A 21,476-nucleotide genomic window follows, 5' to 3' on the forward strand; every position below is an offset into this window, starting at 1 on the left:
ATCCCCTGCCTGGTCAATAAATATTTATCATCACTCCAAGCACAAGGCCCCATACTTGGTAAAAAGACTGGTGGTTTCTTAGGAACTAAATATCGAGCTGCCCTATGACCCAGCAATAGCACTACTTGGTATACACCCAGAAGAGTTGAAAGCAACCACATAAACAGACAACTGCACACTGATGTTCATAGCAGCATTATTTACAATTGCCAAAAGATGGAAACAAACCAAACGCCCATCAACAGACAAGGGGTATATACATACAACAGAATATTATGCAGCTGTTAAGACAAAGTGACTTTCTGAAGCACATGATAAGGTGGACGAGCCTTGAGGACGCAATGCTGAGCAAAACGAGCCAGACACAAAAGGAAAGACAATGTATGATTCTACTTTATGACCAGCATCATAAAGGTATAATCAAAGACATATAATTCAGAATACAGAGGACTTAGAGATACATAGAAGCTAGAGATGGGTGAACCATTAGCTACTGAGGTTGAACTCCAATGTAATGAAATAGACAGGAGTGAAGGTGATTCTCTAGTGGGCCTAGAAGAAATATTATCATGTTGAAGATGAACAAGACGTGTCCAACTGACTCACACTAGCAGTATGAATGAGTTCTTATAAGAATTACTTCAAAGATGTGATTCTTGTATAAAGAGTGTTTAAGTCCAAGGTACAGCAGGAAAACTGTTATTGTGTGCTATGAGCTATGTTGAAAAGGAAACCATCAGCACTATCACAGCAACAGCAGAAGTAAACAACGGGGTGACAGACAAGAGTTAAGAGGAGGTTTAGATCTCCTATTTGGTGAGGGTGTGTTTATTGGTTTTCTGTCTCTTGGGAACAACGAAGTTATCTAAAATTGAGAATGCTGATGGACTGTGGACTTTGTGCCTTCTACATGCCCGATAAATGCAGGTGGCTGAAGGATGCAGTAACACAGAAGTAGAATGGCGAACGACGGTGTATACTTATGAACAAAGTCTGTGCTGCTACAAGAAGGAACAGTGTCATGAGGCATGCAACGGTGTGAATGTACATGTGGGACATTTGGTAAAGCCAAATAAGCCAGAAACAAGAAAACAACAAGGGTATGGCCACCTTCAGAAAATGCTTCTCAGAAAGTAGGGGCCCAGAGTGTAAGCTTTGAGAGCAGATGCATTAAGTCAAGAGTAGTGATTATTATTTCTGGATTTTGAGAGGCTGTTTTATAGATATAATCTGATATTTAGAGATAAGAATCAAGCCAAACAGTTTGGGATTAAAGTAATCCAGAACACAGGGGTACGAAAGAAAGTGTCTCTATTTTAGAACCACACATAACTCTTTGAGAGAAATGGAAGAAAGTTTTATTTGATCTGGAACTGAAATTTTCTGAAGTGTCTGATCTAATTCAACCTATCTGTATGGCTCATTTGAACATCTGAAACACATAGAGCACCGAATGTGAAAGAGGTCCTTTCATCCTGTATAGAGGATTGTAATGCCGGGAAACATTCTGGAGTATATTAACCAAATAATCAAAAAGGAAGGCAAAGACCCCTGAGGGAGGGGAGAAAGACTATGGGACTAATAAACCTGACCATCAGGGAATCCCCTGACACTGTGTAAAACTTTAGGGACACCTAAATCAATAGGCCACGCCCTCGATCAGGAGGCTTATTCTTGTAAAGCTCATGTAGGTAGCATAGAAGCCTAGACTACCTATAGACATGCCTAAGAATTACTTCTGGAGGACCTCTGTTGTTGCTCAGATGTGGCCTCAGTCTCTGTACCCCAACTCTGCAAGTAAAATCATTGTCCTCCCCCTTATGTGGGACATGACATCCAGGGTTGAAAGTCTCCCTGGCAATGTGGGAGAGGACTCCCAGGGATGAATCCACACCTAGCACCAGGGATCAACAATTATATCCGGACCAATTGGGGGAAAAGAAGTGTAATGAATAAAGTATCCATGGCAGACAGAGTTCGAATGGAATCCAAGGCTACTCGAGAGATTGTTCGTGTGCAAGCTTCAGGAAGACCTTGCTACCTGTCATAACCTACCAACCCCCAACCAAGACCATTCCAGGCAATCTTAAAGAACACCTAGGGCAATTTATAAGATTCCACAATTGTTCCAGGCACTAGAATTACTTTCCAGAAACCTACAACCTCCAAATGGGTCCCTGGTCCAGATAAGTCCTGACACCTAGTCTAGCCTCTCCAGAATTTCAGATAGTTCCATCTCCCTATCCCATATTAGTGACAGACCATACCAATATCAACTTTAGAATTGCCATAGCCCCAACAATCCCAATGAAAGGTATGGAAAATTCAAAGGTGATGGTGGAATTGTATATAGAAGATTGGACTTAATAAATGAATATGAATGCTGAGTCAGTAAACTGATATCTCTTTCAGTCTCAAGTATTTTAGAACAGCTACAAGCAAAAACCAAAAACTGTGAAATGGCAATCCATGTCAAAGTCTGAAATATGTACTACAACTAACTGTGGTGTTGTGCACAGAAATTTATATTTTTGTCTGTATGTTATTGTTTGGAAAAAAAGTTGATTGTGATGATAAAAAAGTGAAAAAAAAAGTAAATCCTTCATAGAGTATATAACATGGAAGACAGGATTTAACAAATAGGTATCACTGTGGAATCATTATACTGATATTTTGTTGGTCTCCAGTCTCTTGGAGCAGCTAGAAGGAAAAAAAAAAAAAACAAAAAGTCGTGCAATCGTAACCCATAACAATCTTTAAAATCTGTTCTGTAACAGCTTGTTAAAATGTATTTGGGAATTTGGTTTTTTGATTTTTTTTTGTATATTTGTTATATTTCACAACAAGAACAACAGAAATGATGGAAAAAATAAAGTATTGTAGGAGTCCCTTGAAGACCTGAAGGGAAAAATAAAATATTTAACTTTCCCATCTGGTAAATCTCAAGTACTGTCTCAAGCATTTGGAAGCCTCAAAAAAATGTGCTCAAATCTTGATTTTTTTCCTTTTTTGTATGGGCAGGCTCCGGGAATCGAACCAGGGTCTCCAGCTTGGCAGGAGAGAGTACAAACCTTGATCTTGAAGCTTGCCCTGTAACAAACTTATTTTTTCTGGAGCACCCCCCCATGGCAACGCGACAAATTTTTTCTTTAATGACAGGGTCACATTTCATTATTTTTCCACATGAATATCCCATTATTGCAGTACCACTTGCTCAATTTCTTGCTTTGCTTTTGTTTTTACTGTTTCTTCTTTGGCTTGCTTATTCGGTTTTTGGGAAGTGCATGGATCAGGAATTGAACCCACACCACCCAAAAGGCAGACGAGAATTCTACCACCGAACTACACTTGTAGACCCTCAAATTTACTTATGTAGTGGAGAAGCAAAGACCACATATAACAATCTGAAAAATTTCTTCCAGGAAACCTTTTACATTGCTCAGATGTGGCCTTCCTCTCTCTCTAGCCCAACTGTACAAAGAGGATCACTACCATCTTCTCCAATTTAGAAAGTGACACTCATGAGTGAGAGTCTCCCTGTCAACATGGGGCATGACTCCTTAGGAGGAAACTGGCACAGGAACAATGGGATTGAGAATACTTTTCTGACAAAAAGGACAAAAGAACTGAAGAAAATAAGGCGCCAGTGGCTAAGAGAGATCAAGTAGAGTCAGGAGGCTACTCTGGTGGTTACTCTTACGCAAGATTCATTTAAATAGTGCTAATTGCCATGGTAAGCTAAACCCTAACCAACATCAGTCCTCTTAACTCATAAAAATACCTAGGGTTCCAACTGAGACTAAAAAGTTTTCATGCACTGATTTTGCTTTCCTAGAACCTATAATTTCCAGAGGATTCCTAAGCCAGATAAATTTTGAATTCTGGAGGGACAAACTTCTCTGAGATTTTCCCGGCACTATCATCATCCACATGAGACCATTTTCTTAAACCTCACGAACAGGGGCACCCCACCTAGAGAAGAGAAGGAAGCATGGAGGATTAACATCACAGCCTTCATGGAGAGACTACCAAGGCTGAAGATGCCACCCAGAATGTGACCAGAGAGCACCCCATGAGTGATGATGAGTTTTAGCCCATCAAGGCCATTGCCTACTTTGACTATGCTGACCAGAGCCAAAGAGCTGTCTTTAAAGAAGGAGTCATTTCTGTTGATTTACCAATGGGCTTCCAATGACTGGTTAGAAGATCAACCCAATGGCATCGATGGATTCACTCCCAACCAGTACATCATGGTCCAAGACACTGAGGAGAGATCTAGCCCCAAGTGGAGACTGAAGTCATTTTTGAACCATTCGAAGAAAATGTGACAGCCAGAGCAGGGGCAAACAGTTCCAGTAGGGGTCATATATCCAATATTTATCTTGCAAACATCAACGAGGCCCCAGCTGAACCAGCGTAACATTTGGTTTGTGTTCATTGTTGCTGCAAGGCAGAGGGGGATGAGAAGACTTCTTCAGACCTTCTCAGCAAGTCAAGGCCTTCAGCTGGCTGTCCTCATGCTGTGAAGGTGCCCTTTGAGGAGAATATGGCTGCAGAGACAGACACCATGGGTAACTTCACCAGTGCCACCTGAACACACTGGGGCATCTGAGTTTGTTTACCCTGGCACCTGAAGCTAAAGTTGGAGGTCCAGGTGACCTGGACCGGGAAGTTGTCAATTGTGGCATATGTGACCAAGGCTCCAGGTCTGAGGCCCTTGAGGGAAGCTGGGGGCTCAGTTGTCATGGAGGATGGGGAAGTGCACCTGTACTTGGGGCTTTAGGTGAAGGGGTTCCAGCTAAGCCTGTGTCACTGGGAGTTGTGGGGCACTGCAGTTTCTGCTTCTGCATGTTGATACCATGTTCAGGAGAAGCTTACTGACACCTCTGATCTGTGCTGGAGTCTGAGCTTGGACCTGCATCTTCCAATCCTGCAACAGAGAGCTTTGCTGCTGCTACTGCTGCTGCTGCTGTTGTTGCCACCACTGCTGCTGCTTGACAAGCTACAAATGAGCAGATGTGACTGCTTTTTCCAGGAAGCTGAATCCCTGAGGTTTGGGATACTTGCTTCACCAAACACTGCGTTGGGCTTCCAATGATTTTACCAGGTTGGTGATGACCACTGCTGAGGCTGTCACAGAAGTGGCCACCTGAAACCAACAGTCCTTATCATGGACACAGAAAATGGACATAGTGGTGGCTTGGGACCAATTGCATTGGCAGAAGGAGAGCCTCTGGATGTGGTTAAAGCTTCAGGTACCACTGGCAAAGTAAGATACTTCTTAATGAACTGAAAGCCGATGAATTGAAAGCCAATGGCTCCTGCCAGCACTGATCATTGTAGTTATTGCAGGCCTCAACTTCAGCTAAGGCTGGTCAATTTGGGCCTGACCCTGGGGTTGCATCTCAGGCTGGGGCACAGGCTGGGCCTGGACCTCAGTAAGAGGCATTAAGCCCAGCAACGTGCTATTGTGGCGGCAGCTATTGTGGTGGCTCTTGACGCTGCTGCTAGGGAGGCAGTGCCACCGAAGTCTACTGGAGTTTCTGCTGATGAGCCAATGCCCTTTTCCCCTTCATGATTTGTTCTGCACAAAGAGACACAATCTGATTAGGAGGCAGTGGTTTGACACAGTTGATTCCACTTTCTGCAGATCTGAAAATCTGCTGTCATGCTTGGGATTTCTCTGAAAGGGAATCACACCAAGCAGAGGTTTCACTAGTGAGATTCTTTTTCTGCCAATCACTTTCATTAGCTCAATGTCATACGTGTACAGCTGGGTGTGAGTGGCATCCTCATTCTGGGAACAGATCTGACTGGTATGAAGAGGATGAATATTTTTATTCTTTCTTAATTCCTTGTGAATATTGATGTTTCCACAGCAATACCCATGCTGTTTGGAAAAGCAGTATTTTTGGCTATAGATGTTAACAAAATTATTCATGAGGTCCCAATTAGGTACATCTGCAGGAGACACAATTGTCAGACTTAGAGGAATCTCCAGTAGCTCTCTTACAGCCTGCAGCAGTATTCAGTCTTCACTGATGAGTCTCTCAGGGTATCTTGATCAGACTTGTCTGTTGGTTTGGCAAAAGTTGGCCAAGATTAGACAAACTGTGTTTGCTGCTTCAACAGAACAGTCTTATTCTGCTCCTTTCCTTATTTTTGCAATTTTAACATGCCTACAGTGGCTCAGTCAAACAGTGATTGAGGAAGCCTGACTGCCTCCACAGATGTAACTTCTTTTTCCAATCTGTAGCTGAGGAGTCTGCCTCATGCTGCTTATACTCTTTCTGCACATACATGGGAGGCTATTTAGATTTGGGAATAAGAGGGGTCTTCTCTATGAGACAAATGACTGAGTCAAAAAGGTGTCATTTTCTTCTTGTGAGTGAATGGATGAGGCCCAGGGAGGCACAAATCCTGTCTATGTGCATAGGTACAGATGTACTCCATGTGGTAGGGGTAATGTCCGGCAGACATGAGGAGCCCTTCCTTTTCTGCCAGTGCATGGGCCTCCCATCATCATAAACCACTGAATTCAAGGAACCACATTCCTTCATTAAAGTCATGAACCCAGCTTTAGTGTTTCTCTATCTTGCTCATTAGAAGTATAATGATTCCAGGTAATTCAAAACATAGGTTTCAATTGGTATAAGCTGTTCTATAAAGTAGGCTAATTCCTCTAACTGTGAGAACTCTATGTTGTTACTTGTCTAAGTATGATATGATATCTGCGCTTCAATCAGATATTGGATACACTGTGCAGACTTGTGCATCATCAACAATATATTCAATACTTCTGAGAGCCTCTATGAAACTTCTTACGATTTTGAGTAGAATGGATTTTACAGAACTTTTCTAAGGAAGGACAACACACTCTACTGCTCTCACTGAGAAGTCAGCACCATGAGTAGGAAAATAAACCTCAGAGAACTTGGATGGTTTGCTCTATCAGGAAAAGCATGGCATAGTCTACTTCTTGGGCAATGACTTCTTGCATCAAGACATACGTGCCATTCTTCAAAATATTTATCCAATGGAGATGGCATTTATGATAATGTGGACATTACGGTATCTTCCAAACCTGTGCACCATGCTTTGGCCTTAGCAGCTGTCATCAGATTCAGGTCATTCTCAAAGAACACAATCATGTCCATCCCTAAGGTTTACAACTGTACATCAAAGACAGGTGTAAAGGAGGGGACAGAAAACCTGTCTTTCTTGAAAGAATTCATTAGTTCCTGCCACAGTTCTCTGTGGGAATCTTCATAAATTCTTATACACGTGTGATATTAGAACTTCAAGAATAGTTCTAAAATGTCTAAAAGAAGAACCATCTGTGATAAAATGAGCATTTGATGTCCTTCAGATTTCAACTAATGAAGCAAGATAGCAGAAGCTAGTAGCTGTCCTGAATCAAACTATGCCAACCTCAGTTCAGGAAACTTGCAAGGATTACAACACTGTCATCTGCGTCAACTGCAGAAAATAGAGCCAAGTTCTCCCTCAGGCCATGCTGAATATCACCATCCTGTGCTTGTCTACAAGGGGATTTGTCTGGTCACCGAGAAGGACAGAGGTATTGTCATCACTTCTGGAATCACACGTGCCACCTATCAATGATATCTTCGGCTTTCTCCACCAGCCCGCCGCACGGCACCCACGCCCCGCAGCAGCCGACCCGCCCGCCCTCCTTCTCCCCTCTCTTTCTCCGCCGGCCCGCCGCGCGGCGCCCACGCCCCGCAGCAGCCGACCCGCCCGCCCTCCTTCTCCCCCCTCCTCCCCCTCCTGCTCCGGCCGCTCTCCAACCACCACGGTGCCCTCTTCCCCCGCCTTCACCGGCTCCTCCACCACCAGCCTCTACAGCCTTGCCGCCCTCACCTTTCCTCCTCCAGAACAGCTACTGGGGGAGTGGAGATAATACAGAGCAGCTCCCGGAGCCACGAGGGAGAGCAAAGGGACGGCGTACCCCATCCTGGAACGGCTGACTATCTGGGAGAACCAGCTCCGGTGAGATCACCAAGGGGCACGGGCTTTCCTGGGTGGGACGGCAAGCGACCGGAGTCCCTCCCTTCCACCTTCCCAGGCCAGCTGGTAGAATTGGACAGGCGGTTCCCTTAGGCCGCGGCGGCTGGTGCCCCCACCACACGAGGCCCCCCGGAACAACTGAGATAGTTGGGTCGGAAATTCCCAGACTGCGGAGAACAGTGACCGGGGGATCCCTTCCAAACACGTGACTCCCCCGTCGGCTGGGAATAGTGCACTCTCCCGGGCTGCGACAGCTGGCGCCCTCCCGCCACACTTGGTGTCCCGGGCCGACTAGCTAATTCGGCTGGACGCTCTCCCGTGCTGCGGCGGCCGGCGACCCTCCCCGCATTCGGAACCCCAGGCCGGCTGGCATTCTTCCAAGACGCTTCGGCTGCCGAACCTCCCCTACGGCGAGAATTTTCCAGAGTTAAAGGACCCACAGCAACTTTCACTGGTGGAACCCGTAGACAAACGTGTGCCACGAGCGCCACCTACTGGGCAGGATAAGAAAAACAGAACCCAGAGATTGCACAGAAAAATCTTTCAACCTGTGGGGTCGAACACCCAGGGAAATCTGACTAAATGCCCAGACGCCAGCAGAAGATAACGGATCACGCTCAGAAAATTGAACATATGGCCCAGTCAAACGAAGAAACCAATAGTTCAAATGAGATACAGGAGCTGAAACAACTAATGCTGAATATACGAACAGAAATGGAAAACCTCTTCAAAAACGAAATCGATAAATTGAGGGAGGACATGAAGAAGACATGGGCTGAACATAAAGAAGAAATAGAAAAACTAAAAAACAAATCACAGAACTTATGGAAGTGAAAGATAAAGTAGAAAAGATGGAAAAAACAATGGATACCTACAACGACAGATTTAAAGAAACAGAAGATAGAATTAGTGATTTGGAGGATGAAACATCTGAATTCCAAAAAGAAACAGAAACTATAGGGAAAAGAATGGAAAAATTTGAACAAGGTATCAGGGAACTCATGGACAATGTGAACCGTACAAATATACGTGTAGTGGGTATCCCAGAAGGAGAAGAGAAGGGAAAAGGAGGAGAAAAACTAATGGAAGAAATTATCACTGAAAATTTCCCAACTCTTATGAAAGACCTAAAATTACAGATCCAAGAAGTGCAGCGCACCCCAAAGAGATTAGACACAAATAGGCGTTCTCCAAGACACTTACTAGTTAGAATGTCAGAGGTCAAAGAGAAAGAGAGGATCTTGAAAGCAGCAAGAGAAAAACAATCCGTCACATACAAGGGAAACCCAATAAGACTATGTGTAGATTTCTCAGCAGAAACCATGGAAGCTAGAAGACAGTGGGATGATATATTTAAGTTACTAAAAGAGAAAAACTGCCAGCCAAGACTCCTATATCCAGCAAAATTGTCCTTCAAAAATGAGGGAGAAATTAAAACATTCTCAGACAAAAAGTCACTAAGAGAATTTGTGACCAAGAGACCAGCTCTGCAAGAAATACTAAAGGAAGCACTAGAGTCAGAACTGAAAAGACAGAAGAGAGAGACATGGAGAAAAGTGTAGAAAGAAGGAAAGTCAGATATGATATATATAATACAAAAGGCAAAATGGTAGAGGAAAATATTATCCAAACAGTAATAACTCTAAATGTCAATGGACTGAATTCCCCAATTAAAAGACATAGACTGGCAGAATGGATTAAAAAACAGGATCCTTCTATATGCTGTCTACAGGAAACACATCTTAGACCCAAAGATAAATATAGGTTGAAAGTGAAAGGTTGGGAAAAGATATTTCATGCAAATAACAACCAGAAAAGAGCAGGAGTGGCTATACTAATATCCAACAAGTTAGACTTCAAATGTAAAACAGTTAAAAGAGACAAAGAAGGACACTATATACTATTAAAAGGAACAATTAAGCAAGAAGACATAACAATCATAAATATTTACGCACCGAACCAGAATGCCCCAAAATACGTGAGGAATACACTGCAAACACTGAAAAGGGAAATAGACACATATACCATAATAGTTGGAGACTTCAATTCACCACTCTCATCAATGGACAGAACATCTACACAGAGGATCAATAAAGAAATAGAGAACCTGAATATTACTATAAATGAGCTTGACTTAACAGACATTTATAGGACATTACATCCCACAACAGCAGGATACACCTTTTTTTCAAGTGCTCATGGATCATTCTCAAAGATAGACCATATGCTGGGTCACAAAGCAAGTCTTAACAAATTTAAAAATATTGAAATCATACACAACACTTTCTCGGATCATAAAGGAATGAAGTTGGAAATCAATAATAGGCGGAGTGCCAGAAAATTCATAAATACATGGAGGCTCAACAACACACTCTTAAACAACAAGTGGGTCAAAGAAGAAATTGCAAGAGAAATTAGTAAATACCTAGAGGCAAATGAAAATGAAGACACAACATATCAAAACTTATGGGACGCAGCAAAGGCAGTGCTAAGAGGGAAATTTATTGCCCTAAATGCCTTTATCAGAAAAGAAGAAAAGGCAAAAATGCAGGAATTAACTGTCCACTTGGAAGAACTGGAGAAAGAACAGCAAACTAATCCCAAAGCAAGCAAAAGGAAAGAAATAACAAAGATTAGAGCAGAAATAAATGAAATTGAAAACATGAAAAAATAGAGAAAATCAATAAGACCAGAAGTTGGTTCTATGAGAAAATCAATGATATCTTCGAGGCATTCCTTACACAGAGAATCTCAGAATCACACCACTCTTATTTTTTGAGGGTGAAGTCCAATGGGGTTGTCCACTTTCCATCATGTCTGTCCAAGTATCCAGGTCTTCCTCTACTTTGTCCAAGCAGGGGAAAAAAACCCAAATAAACTTAAGCCCTGGTCACCACAGATCAGATCTCACTGCAACTTCAAGAGTCTTTCTCCTCCTTCAAGGTTTCCTTCATGGGAGAGCCCAGTTTGGAGGCTGTACTGGGGTCTCCTACAGCCAACAGTTGGTGTGGTCATACGTGAAGATCTCAGGGGACCCGCCAGGGTCTTGCATCCCAAGAGTGCTGTGGTTGGCCCCTGCCTGGAACCGAGTCTCAATCACCATACAGCCAGATGTTCAGAGGTACAGATATCCCGGGGTGGACATGATCTGAAAGACAGTGTCTGAGAACTACAAAAGTTGGTTTGCAGTGAGCTTTTTCAATGTGTAATGCGACAAGGAGAATATTTTCCCATGAAATACCAACTTCACAGGTGTCTCTGGATGAGAAACTCAGTTCTGTGTCCCTGCTATGAAGCCAACTGAGCAATTTTTACTATCTCTCCACCAAGTAGCTGAGCCTAGGCCTGGGGGTGAGCACCAGCCTCTGGTGCAGTACACTCTGCTGGGCAGTGTGTGCAGGGCATGGGTTCAGGGGAAAACTGGGGCTAGGGCCCACATCTTCGCAGTCTGGGCTCCATGATGCTAATGATCACTGGGGAACAGGGGGCAAGCTTGTAGTGTTGATACAGCTGTGGCTGACCAGAAGCGGCATGCTCTCACTACCCAAAGCAGGGCTCTGTGATTCCAGGGTGTGGATGGTCCCTTCCGCTGGCATACAGGACTCAGAGAGCCCCCTTTCTCTGAATCAAAGTGGAGTTCCTGCACGCTAGAGGTAAATCTGCACCCACAGAATGAACTGGGCAATTCCGGATCACTCCTAAAACACAAAGTGCCTGCTATGGATGCACTCAAGCTATTCTGCTTCACAACCACAGTGGGATCCACAAACTTTCAGATAGGACTTGTACCACCAAAGCCTAGTCGGGGGCCAGACACAGCTGCTAGCATTTTATTCAGGGCATGGCTGCATGGAACTTTCCTTCTGGACTTGCTGTGTGGGTAGAGAAGACACTAGAATGTAGGAAGATGACCGGGCCTCAAAGCAGCTCTGGTGAACACTGAAGAGAAAGGCTGTAGATGTTGGACTGGGGAGCAAGAACAAAGGCCAGCATCACCTGCTGGTATCCTGTAACCATGGAACCAAAGTTCTGGAGCGTGATGTTCACCTTTGGCTCTACTGCAAAGCTCCTGTACATCAGCTGCTGGATCTGGTGCCTGGGGGATTGAGGTGCCAGAAGACCAAAAGGGTGCAGCAGGGGATTGGGGCATATATGAGTGGGACTGCAGAGGCTCATTCTCTTTACTGCCTGTGAAGGACCTAGGCTGCTCCATCTGATGCTGTTCATTCTAACAACCCCTGTAATGGTACATTAACACCCCCTATTTTATCCAATAAAATCTCATCCCACGGTGACAGGCTGAGCTCCCTGTGCCTGGCTGGTAGAGGCAGACTGCAGCAGCCTAAGCTGGTCAGTAATTTCAAGGGCCAAGGATAGGAATCCTCAGCACCTTTTAAGCAATTTTACCCCCTGATGCTGATCTACCATTCCAGCTGTATAACCTGCAAATACTTCACTGGCATCTTGTCCTCCAACAATCTCTAAATACATACTTCTTCACTTTACCCATATCTTTGCATAATACAACCATTTAAAGTACCATCCCCTCTGCTTTTTCTGCCTCATTTATCTTAATTCATCACTTCCTTTTTAAAACTCCAACCATTTCACATCTCACCCAAACCCCACACATCAACCCCAATATCCCAGGTCACATGTAGAATTCATTGCACTTTTACCATGTTTATAATATTCCTTTAGGGCCCACCTCAATTTTAATACTCACATGTCTCTATGATTACAATTTGTTATTACTTCTATTTATCCCCCACTAGACTGAGTTCCTTATCTTCCATATCTTTTTCCAATCTATGCATTCCTAGCAAGAATTTGGTACAAGGTTCAGTATGAATGGATAAATCCCACTATCAATGTACATACAATTATACACATTTCTTTGCAGAGAAAAATTAGAGACAACCTAGTGGAGCCCAGGTTTCAGGGAGACAATAACACTATTATATTGAACACTTCTATTCTATCGTCTTAGGTAAGTTAATCAGGCAGCTGTTTGGGGAGCAAAGATACATATATACACAAACACACATATAGCATAGGAAAACAAGCAAACACACACAGACACACATATTACATATGCATGCATGCACAAAACATATATATATATATACAGATACATATAGAATCCATATATATTTACAGATATATAAATCTTTCTACATAAACATTTTGTACAGATACACACAACATGTATGCAGATATATACTCTTCCTGGGAAATTCAAAACAGTCCTTGGATAGAGAGGCTTATTGGTGGGCTTGACAAGAGAAGGGTATTTTACATGGAAAAGTAAGGATTTAATACCTCTTCTGTCCCAGCCTCAAAGCCCCTAAAGCAAAATAACTTCAATCTGAAGGTGGAAAAGCCTTGTCTCAAACCTTGGGCCTGATACTAAATTCTGGACAAAAAGGAGGAGGAGAAGAAACAGAATAGGAGACAGCAGTGAAGACAGATAAAACTGACAAAGACACAACAAACCACATTATAAAGCAGTTCGCTGTAATTTTCTTTGCCTGCAACTAAAATTATGTTCCCTCTTGTTGGTATCAAAATGCAACTATGGGTGATGATGATTATTCAGTGGGAGAATTCTCACCTGATACGCAGGAGACCCCAGTTCAATTCCCAGAGAGAAACCTCCCACCCCATTCTATATTTGTTGAACGTTTTATTGAAAAAAAATTCAACAAATATTAAGGGAATAACAGGATAATCACATGGAAAAAGAATGAAATATGATCCCTACCAATCAGCATATCAAAAGAAAAAAACAACTATGGGGATGTAATAGTAGTTAAGTGTTATAATTTTTGCCTGCCATGCAGGAGTCCTGAGTTTGATTCCCAGCTGAGCACTCCCTCACGCCCTCACAAAAAAAACTGAACAAATGGTGCTGCAATGATGGGATACTCACAGGGAAAAAGAATGATATATGACACCCACCATACACTACTCCAAAGAAAGCAAGTATATATCAAGGAAAATTTAGGAAAAAGCAGTAGTGCCTTAATCAAGACTCTTACATTTTCCAATTGCTTATGTCCTACGGGTGAGGTAAGATGAAAAAAGTTCTGAAACAGAAAAGTACAAATCTCCATGTGAAAATCAGTCTTGTTACTTTCTGGAATCATAATAAATACTCCACAAACTTGTACTGCATGCCTACTGTATTCTGAGCAACATGCTGCACAATGGAAATACCAAGATGAAAAAACACAGGGCTTTTTCTTCTAAATTTACAATCAAGTGAGGAGATGAACAAATAAACCAACTAGCCCAGCACACACACAATTTAGAGAGAATAGATGACAAGCAAAGACCTTGTACAGGAAAGGATATATTTATAACCACTTCCAGAAATATGCACATGACAAAAATAATACATTGAAGTCTGCATAACTTGATTTGGAATTTGCAAAATTTTTAATTTACAGAGACACTTTAACGTAAAGTCCAAAAATCTGACCACGTTGTTCATCTACTAGAAAATTATAAAGCCATTAGAAATATTTTTGAAGTTCACTTAAGTGTATCTACCAATAAAGTTTACTATGAATTTAAGATTTTTTTCTACATTTCATAATAAAACAAGACATTAGGGAATATACATCAAAACATTCGTTGTGACCCACTAGTGGAGTGTCTTCACTTCTATCTACTTCCTCATGTCTGCGTTCTGTAAGTAATATTACCACACTGAAGGTGAACATGATTGAAAGGGGTTGTATAAACCTAAGTGTTCCACTGCTTAACACTGCAAATATAAACAAATTCCTGTATAAATAAAATAAAGTACAGAAGTTGTTGCGGTTACTATTAGCAAGTGAAATTGAATGTAATTTTAAGAACGCATCTTTCTCTTCTGAAATGAATGTATTATATCAGTGTATGGGACTCACATAAACACAGGGTTATTTAAAATAAAATACCACTTTCAACTTTGGAATTAAATATGAACAAAGTTAAAGAATGAAACTTCCTTTTTATTAAATTCAGATTACTGAATTTCAAACACCCTCAGACACTCAATTAACTTGTTCTCTAAGTCAGTACTAGTGCAGGGGTCGTTCTGTCTGCCCTCCCTGCAAGGGTCTCAAATGTCCAGCTGATCACTAACTTTGCCCTCCCACTTACTCCTGGGCAGCCACAGCCATCTTTGTGATGCCTCTTTGGCCCACGTGGAGAGCAGTACCCGGGTCCAAGCCCTGACCCGTACTCCAAGACGTAGTCCTGCCTCTCCTGGCACAGGGAGGCCCCGACATCACCCTGAGCCATGTTAACCAGTGCTGTCTGGGGAGGTGGCCTTTCGCTGGGAGAGTCTGGAGAGCACAGGAAGTTGCAGAACCCATGGAAGACGCCTCAGCAGAGGGACGGAGGACAGCACCTGTTCTGTGCCCTTTCCAGCTCCACTATTAGGTGGCCCCTTTCCAACCCCTTCAAAGTGCTCATTTCCACATAAGAAAACGTTAGTGATTGCCTGTCATTTCTCTAGCTCACTAAAACCTGAGTTCCCTGAGGCTGCCGCTCAGCCCATGGCAAACACTGGTGTGATTCTGTGCGAGGAGGGAGTGATACTCTCTGTGGCTCTGTCACATGCTGCCCAAATAACCCTGTGTGCCACCCTTGTTGTCCTCTTTCCATTGCTGTGTCTGCCAATCCACAGGCTCCCTCTGTCCAGAAGCACCAGGGATGTCAGGGGCTTGTGCTTAGAAAATTACAAAACATTCCTAAAAGAAAGAAAAAATTACCAAAATAGATGGAGACATTCTGTACTCATGGACAGGAAGGCTGAATATCAGTAAGATGTCAATTCTACCCAAAATGACTTACAGATTCAATGGAATACCAAAGTTCCAACACCCTAATTCGAAGACTTGGAAAAGCGAGTTATTCTACAAAAATTGAGCTACAGATTCAATACAATACCAATCAAAATTCCAACAACCTTTTTGAATATTTGCAACAGCTAGTTATGAATTTACTTGGAAGGGAAGCCCTAACCAAAACCATTCCAGCCAATCCTAAAGAACACCTCGGGCAATATATAAGATTTCACAAGTGTTTCATGCACTCGGATAACTTACCACAAACCTACAACTTCCAGATGAATTCCAGGACCAGATAAGTCCTAAAACCTAGAGGGGCCACCTCTCTCGAACATAAGCTGTTTCATCTCCCTACCCCATATTAATGACAGCCCCTTCCAACATGAAAAAGTTAGAATGGTCATAGGCGAAATACCCCGAAGAGTTGGACAGAAAGATCAAAGGTGATGGTGGAATTATACAGAGAAGGTAGGATTCAATGAATGAAAATGACTGCTGAATCAGTAAACTGACACTTCTTTTAATACCTAGTATCTTAGAGCAGCAAGAAGTAAAACCTTAAAGTTGTGGAACTGTAGCCCATACCAACCTCTGAAATCTGTTCTAATTGTTGTGGCTGTGCTTTGAAACTTATTCCTTTTGAATAAATATGTCATTGTGCAGACACAAATTTTTTTTTAAAGTCAATTGTGACAATAAAACAATGTTTATTCCTTCTAGCCTCCAATGCTGGAGCAGTTAGAAGGAAAAATATGAGATGACGGTACGGTAGCTGTGCCAGTTTGAATCTGTGGTGGACCCCAGAAAAGCCATGTCTCTTCATCCTCATTCAATATTGCTGCCTGGGAGCTTTTTGATTGTTCCCATGGAGAAGTGACTCACTCGACTGTGGATATTAACTGTTGATTAGAGAGAGATATGTATCCACCCATTCCAGGTAGGTCTTCATTCTATTTTGTTACTCAGGGGAAATGTTTTGGAGACAGTCCCCTTAAAGAGCCACAAAACCATGAGAGCCCATGCAACCAAACACTTTTAGAGTTCAATGAAGCAAGAGGCCTAGAGAAGATGCTAGCATACACTGCCATGTTCACCATGTGCCTTTCCAGTTTACAGAGAAACTGTGAGCCTCATCGGCATTTGTTGAGTGAAGGTAACCTCTTGTTGGTGCCTTAATTTGGATAGGTTTATAGACTTGCTTTAATTGGGATATTTTCATGACCTTAGAACTATAACTCTGCAACTTAATAAATTCCCCCTTTTAAAAGCCATTCCATTTCTGGTACATCACATTGTGGCAGCTAGCAAACTAGAACAACAGCCCATGATAAACTCTGGGATGTAGCCCATAATTACTTGTTGAAGAGTGCTTTGAAAACTGTTGCTTTTTTCTTTCTTTGCTTTGAAGATAACGTATACAAAAAAAAGCTAAAAAATAATTCTTTGGAAGGGAAAGAGATCTTAAATAGCTAAAGGTAACTTAAAAAATGAACAGTGAAGTGGGAATACTAATACGACCTGACTTTAGAGATTTCTATAATGGCACAGAAGTCAAAATAGCCTGGTACTGGCACAAAGGTAGAAGCACTGACCAGCAGAATTGCATCAAGACTGCAGAGACAGAACACCACATCTATGGGAAATTGCTCTTCCATAAGGGCCCCAAATCCACTGCAATGGAACAGAATAGTCTTTTCAATCAACTGGTATGGGTGAACTGTTTATCAATACTCAAAAAGAATGAATGACGAACACTACCTTACATGCTAAAAAAAATTAATTCAAAATGGATCAAGGACCTAAATATAAGAGTCAGTACCATAAAACTTCTAGAAGAATACAGAGTGAAACATCTTTAGAACCTAGTAACAGGAGGTAGCTTCTTCAACTTTACCCCCAAAGCACAAGCAGTGAGAGAAAACACAGATAAATGGGAACGCCTTAAAATCAAAAGCTTCTGGGTGATGCAACGGTGGTCTGGCAGGCAGAATTATCGCCTGCCATTTGGAGACATAGTTTGATTGCCAGTGACTGCCCATGCAAAAAAAAAAAAATCAAAAGCTTTTGTACCTCAAAGGACTTTCTCAAAAACATAAAGAGGCAGCCAACTCAATGGGAGACCATTCTAGTTTGCTAGCTGCAGGAACTCAACACACCAGAGACGGATTGGCTTTTAATAAAAGGGGATTTATTTTGTTAGTTCTTCAGAGGAAAGGCAGCTAACTTTCCACTGAGGTTCTTTCTTACGTGGAAGGCACAGGATGGTCTCTGCTGTTCTTCTCTCCAGGCCCCTGGGTTCCAACAACTTTCCCTGGGGTGACTTCTTTCTGCATCTCCAAAGGCCTGGGCTGAGCTGCAAGTGCTGAGATGAGGAATGCTGAGCTGCTTAGCTGTGCTACGTTGCAATCTTTTATTTAAGCACCAGCCAATTAAGTCAAACGTCATTCACTGCAGCAGGCCCGCTTCCTAACCGACTGCAGATATAATTAGCAACAGATGAGGTTCATGTACCATTGGCTCATGTCTGCAGCAACAAAACTAGGTATGCTCACCTGGCCAAGCTGACAACTGAATCTAACTACCAGATGTCCACCCCTTGTCAACTTGGCAGCTACAAGCATCACCTTAAACAGGTGCAAAAAATTCTCTTCTGGCTGCAGTCCTGTGAATCTCAAAACAAATCGTCTCGTGCCAATATGCAAAGGAGGGACAATCACAGGATACAGGTTTTCATTTCCATAGGGAGAAATTGGAAGAAACAGAGATGTAAAACCTGTAGGACAAACGCCATTGGATTTCGAAGTCTGAAAGTCATTCATCCTTCGGCTTTAGAAAGTGGCAGTCCCACCCTTTCCGAAGGCCTATGCAGTGGCCCGCCTCTTTCCAAATCAACCTTGGGGAACATCAAGGAGACCACCTCTCGGCTCCACTCTCTCCAGGCATCAGGGCCACCCCTGGGCTCTCTGCCATTTCTGGGGCACATGCTCAACCCCTCCATGTGGTGGCAGCCAGGCTCTACAAGTCCCCCAAGTAGCATGCTACACCTTTTCCAAGGCCTGAGGCTGCACAACTCTTCTACTGCAATGATAGGGGAGACTCATCCTCACCCTTCAGGGTAAATTCACCCTCTCCATGTATATGAGTGGGTCTACTCTCCTGGCCGAGGTTTCTTGGCTTCAGACCCGAGCTTCCATGGTTCTGACTCTGCAAATTCCAATTTCTTCCCTTTTGTGTCCTCCTTTGTCAAGATTGGCAGTGGTTCCATTTACACAAACAGTCTCTTCAAGCACTCCAGGACTTCTCCATCATTCTCTTCACGGTTCCTCCAAAATCTTCCCCTTAGCCATCCAAAAAACTGTTCCAACATATCTGATATTTGCAAACCGCAGCAGCACCCCATTCTCTGGTACCAAATCTGTTCTAGTTTGCTAGCTGCCGGAATGCAACACACCAGAAACAGACTGGCTTTCAATAAAAGGGGATTTATTTTGTTGGTTCTTCAAAGGAAAGGCAGCTAACTTTCCACTGAGGTTCTTTCTTACGTGGAAGGCACAAGATGGTCTCTGCTGGTCTTCTCTCCAGGCCCCTGGGTTCCAACAACTTTCCCCAGGGTGATTTCTTTCTGCATCTCCAAAGGCCTGGGCTGAGCTGCAAGTGCTGAGATGAGGAACGCCGAGCTGCTTAGGCTGTGCGACATTGTGTACTCTCATTTAAGCACCAGCCAATTAAGTCAAACGTCATTCACTACAGCAGGCCCGCCTCCTAACTGACTGCAGATATAATTAGCAACAGATGAGGTTCACGTACCATTGGCTCATGTCTGCAGCAACAAAACTAGGTACGCTCACCTGGCCAAGCACACAACTGAGTCTAACTACCACAGAGACAATACGTGGAAACCACAAATTCCGTAAAGCTCTGATAGTCTGTTTACATGTAGAAATTATACAACTGAACGACAAAAAGAAAAACCCAATTAAAAATGGGTCAAGAATATTAACAGACATTTTTCCAAAGAGAAAATACAAATGGCCAAAAAGCACATAAAGAGACGCTCATTTTCATTACCTGTAAGAGAAATGCAAATCAAGAAGACACAGCAATACCACCTCACACCTATAAGAAGGGCTGCTATTAAACAGAAAACCACCAAAGTTGAGGAGGATGTGGACAAATTAGAACATGTATTCACTGCTGGTGTAGTATATAATGGTACAGCCACTGTGGAAAATAGTGTGCTCATTCCTCAAAATACTAAATATTGAGTTGCCCTATGACCTGGCAATATCAATCCCCAGAATATACCCAAAAAGAGTTGAAAGCAATGACATAAACATTGCACACTGATGTTCACACTGTCACTATTCACAATTTCCAAAAGATGGAAACAACCCAAGTGCCCATCAACAGATGAGCACATAAACAAAATATACCATGTACATATGATGGAATACTATGCAAGAGTAAGGCAAACCGAGGCCCTGAAGCTTATGACTTCCTAATAGACTGGTACGGCACTAGACAAGAATTCAAAATGAAATACTCCAAGAACAAAGTCTTATGAACTTAGAACACCAAGCATTAAAAATTACAGTTTTTTAAAGTTAAGAAGAAATTATACCTATTCTTAAAATTATACACCATGTAACTTGTACCACTGCATAACTCATGAATTTCCTGCCTGTAAAGACATTTTTAAAAAAGCTTTCACCTAAGGATACACTGACTGAGAAGTAAAATGGCAAAGGCGGTATATACATACGACCGAATATTGTGCTGCTACAGAATGAAGTTGTGAGGAATGCAATGCTGTGAATGAACCTGTGGGACATTCCATGAGGCAAAATGAGCCAGGAACAAAAGAGTAAATGTTGCATTAAATCATTTAGAAAATACTTATAAGAACATTGAGTCTTAGACTGTAAGCTCTTATAACAGTCACATTTAGTCTGGAGTAGTAACAATAACTTTTCGATTTTGAGAGGCTGTGTTACATATGTCTAACGTAGTAATTGGAGAGAAGAACAAAGCCGATCAAGTTGGGATTAAAGTAATTCAGGACTGAGGGGCAAGGAAGACATTCTCTGTATTTTAGAACTTTACCTACTTTATGAGACTGCTGAAAAAAAGGCTATTTTATGAAAAACCTAAATTCTCAGTAGCACATTACAAACTCAACCTCTCTGGATAGAGGATTTAAATAACCTAAACACAAGGAGCCCAGAAATCACTGAAGCTTAATGTAATATCTGGGTATATACCAGAGTACCTAACGCAAATAATCAAACACTATCAGTAAAGTCCACTGAGGAATGGGAGGGAAAATATGGAACCATTAAATTTTATCATCAAGGAAACCACTGAATTTGTCTCAAACATTAAGGGGTACCCAAGTCACTAGACCAAGGCTTAATTTTGGCGCAAGCTACTGTGAAGACGGTTTCTGTAGCATGCAAGTTTAGCCACCATATAGGAGTGTCAGAGTTACATTCAGAGGACATCTGTTGTGGCTCAGAGTAGGTAACACCACCTCTGAGTGGTGTTACCTACTCTGAGCCCAACACTGCAACTGAAGTCACTGGGTACCCCGAAAGGAATGACATG

General features: G+C 42.4%; 1 pseudogene; it reads left to right on the plus strand.

Moving 5' to 3' along the window:
• Nucleotides 1-21,476, plus strand: part of LOC143683040 (solute carrier family 5 member 4-like) — a 204,392-nt pseudogene that overhangs the window by 85,480 nt on the left and 97,436 nt on the right.

Source organism: Tamandua tetradactyla, chromosome 5, assembly GCF_023851605.1.
Source record: "Tamandua tetradactyla isolate mTamTet1 chromosome 5, mTamTet1.pri, whole genome shotgun sequence".
NCBI classification, from domain to species: Eukaryota; Metazoa; Chordata; class Mammalia; order Pilosa; family Myrmecophagidae; genus Tamandua; species Tamandua tetradactyla.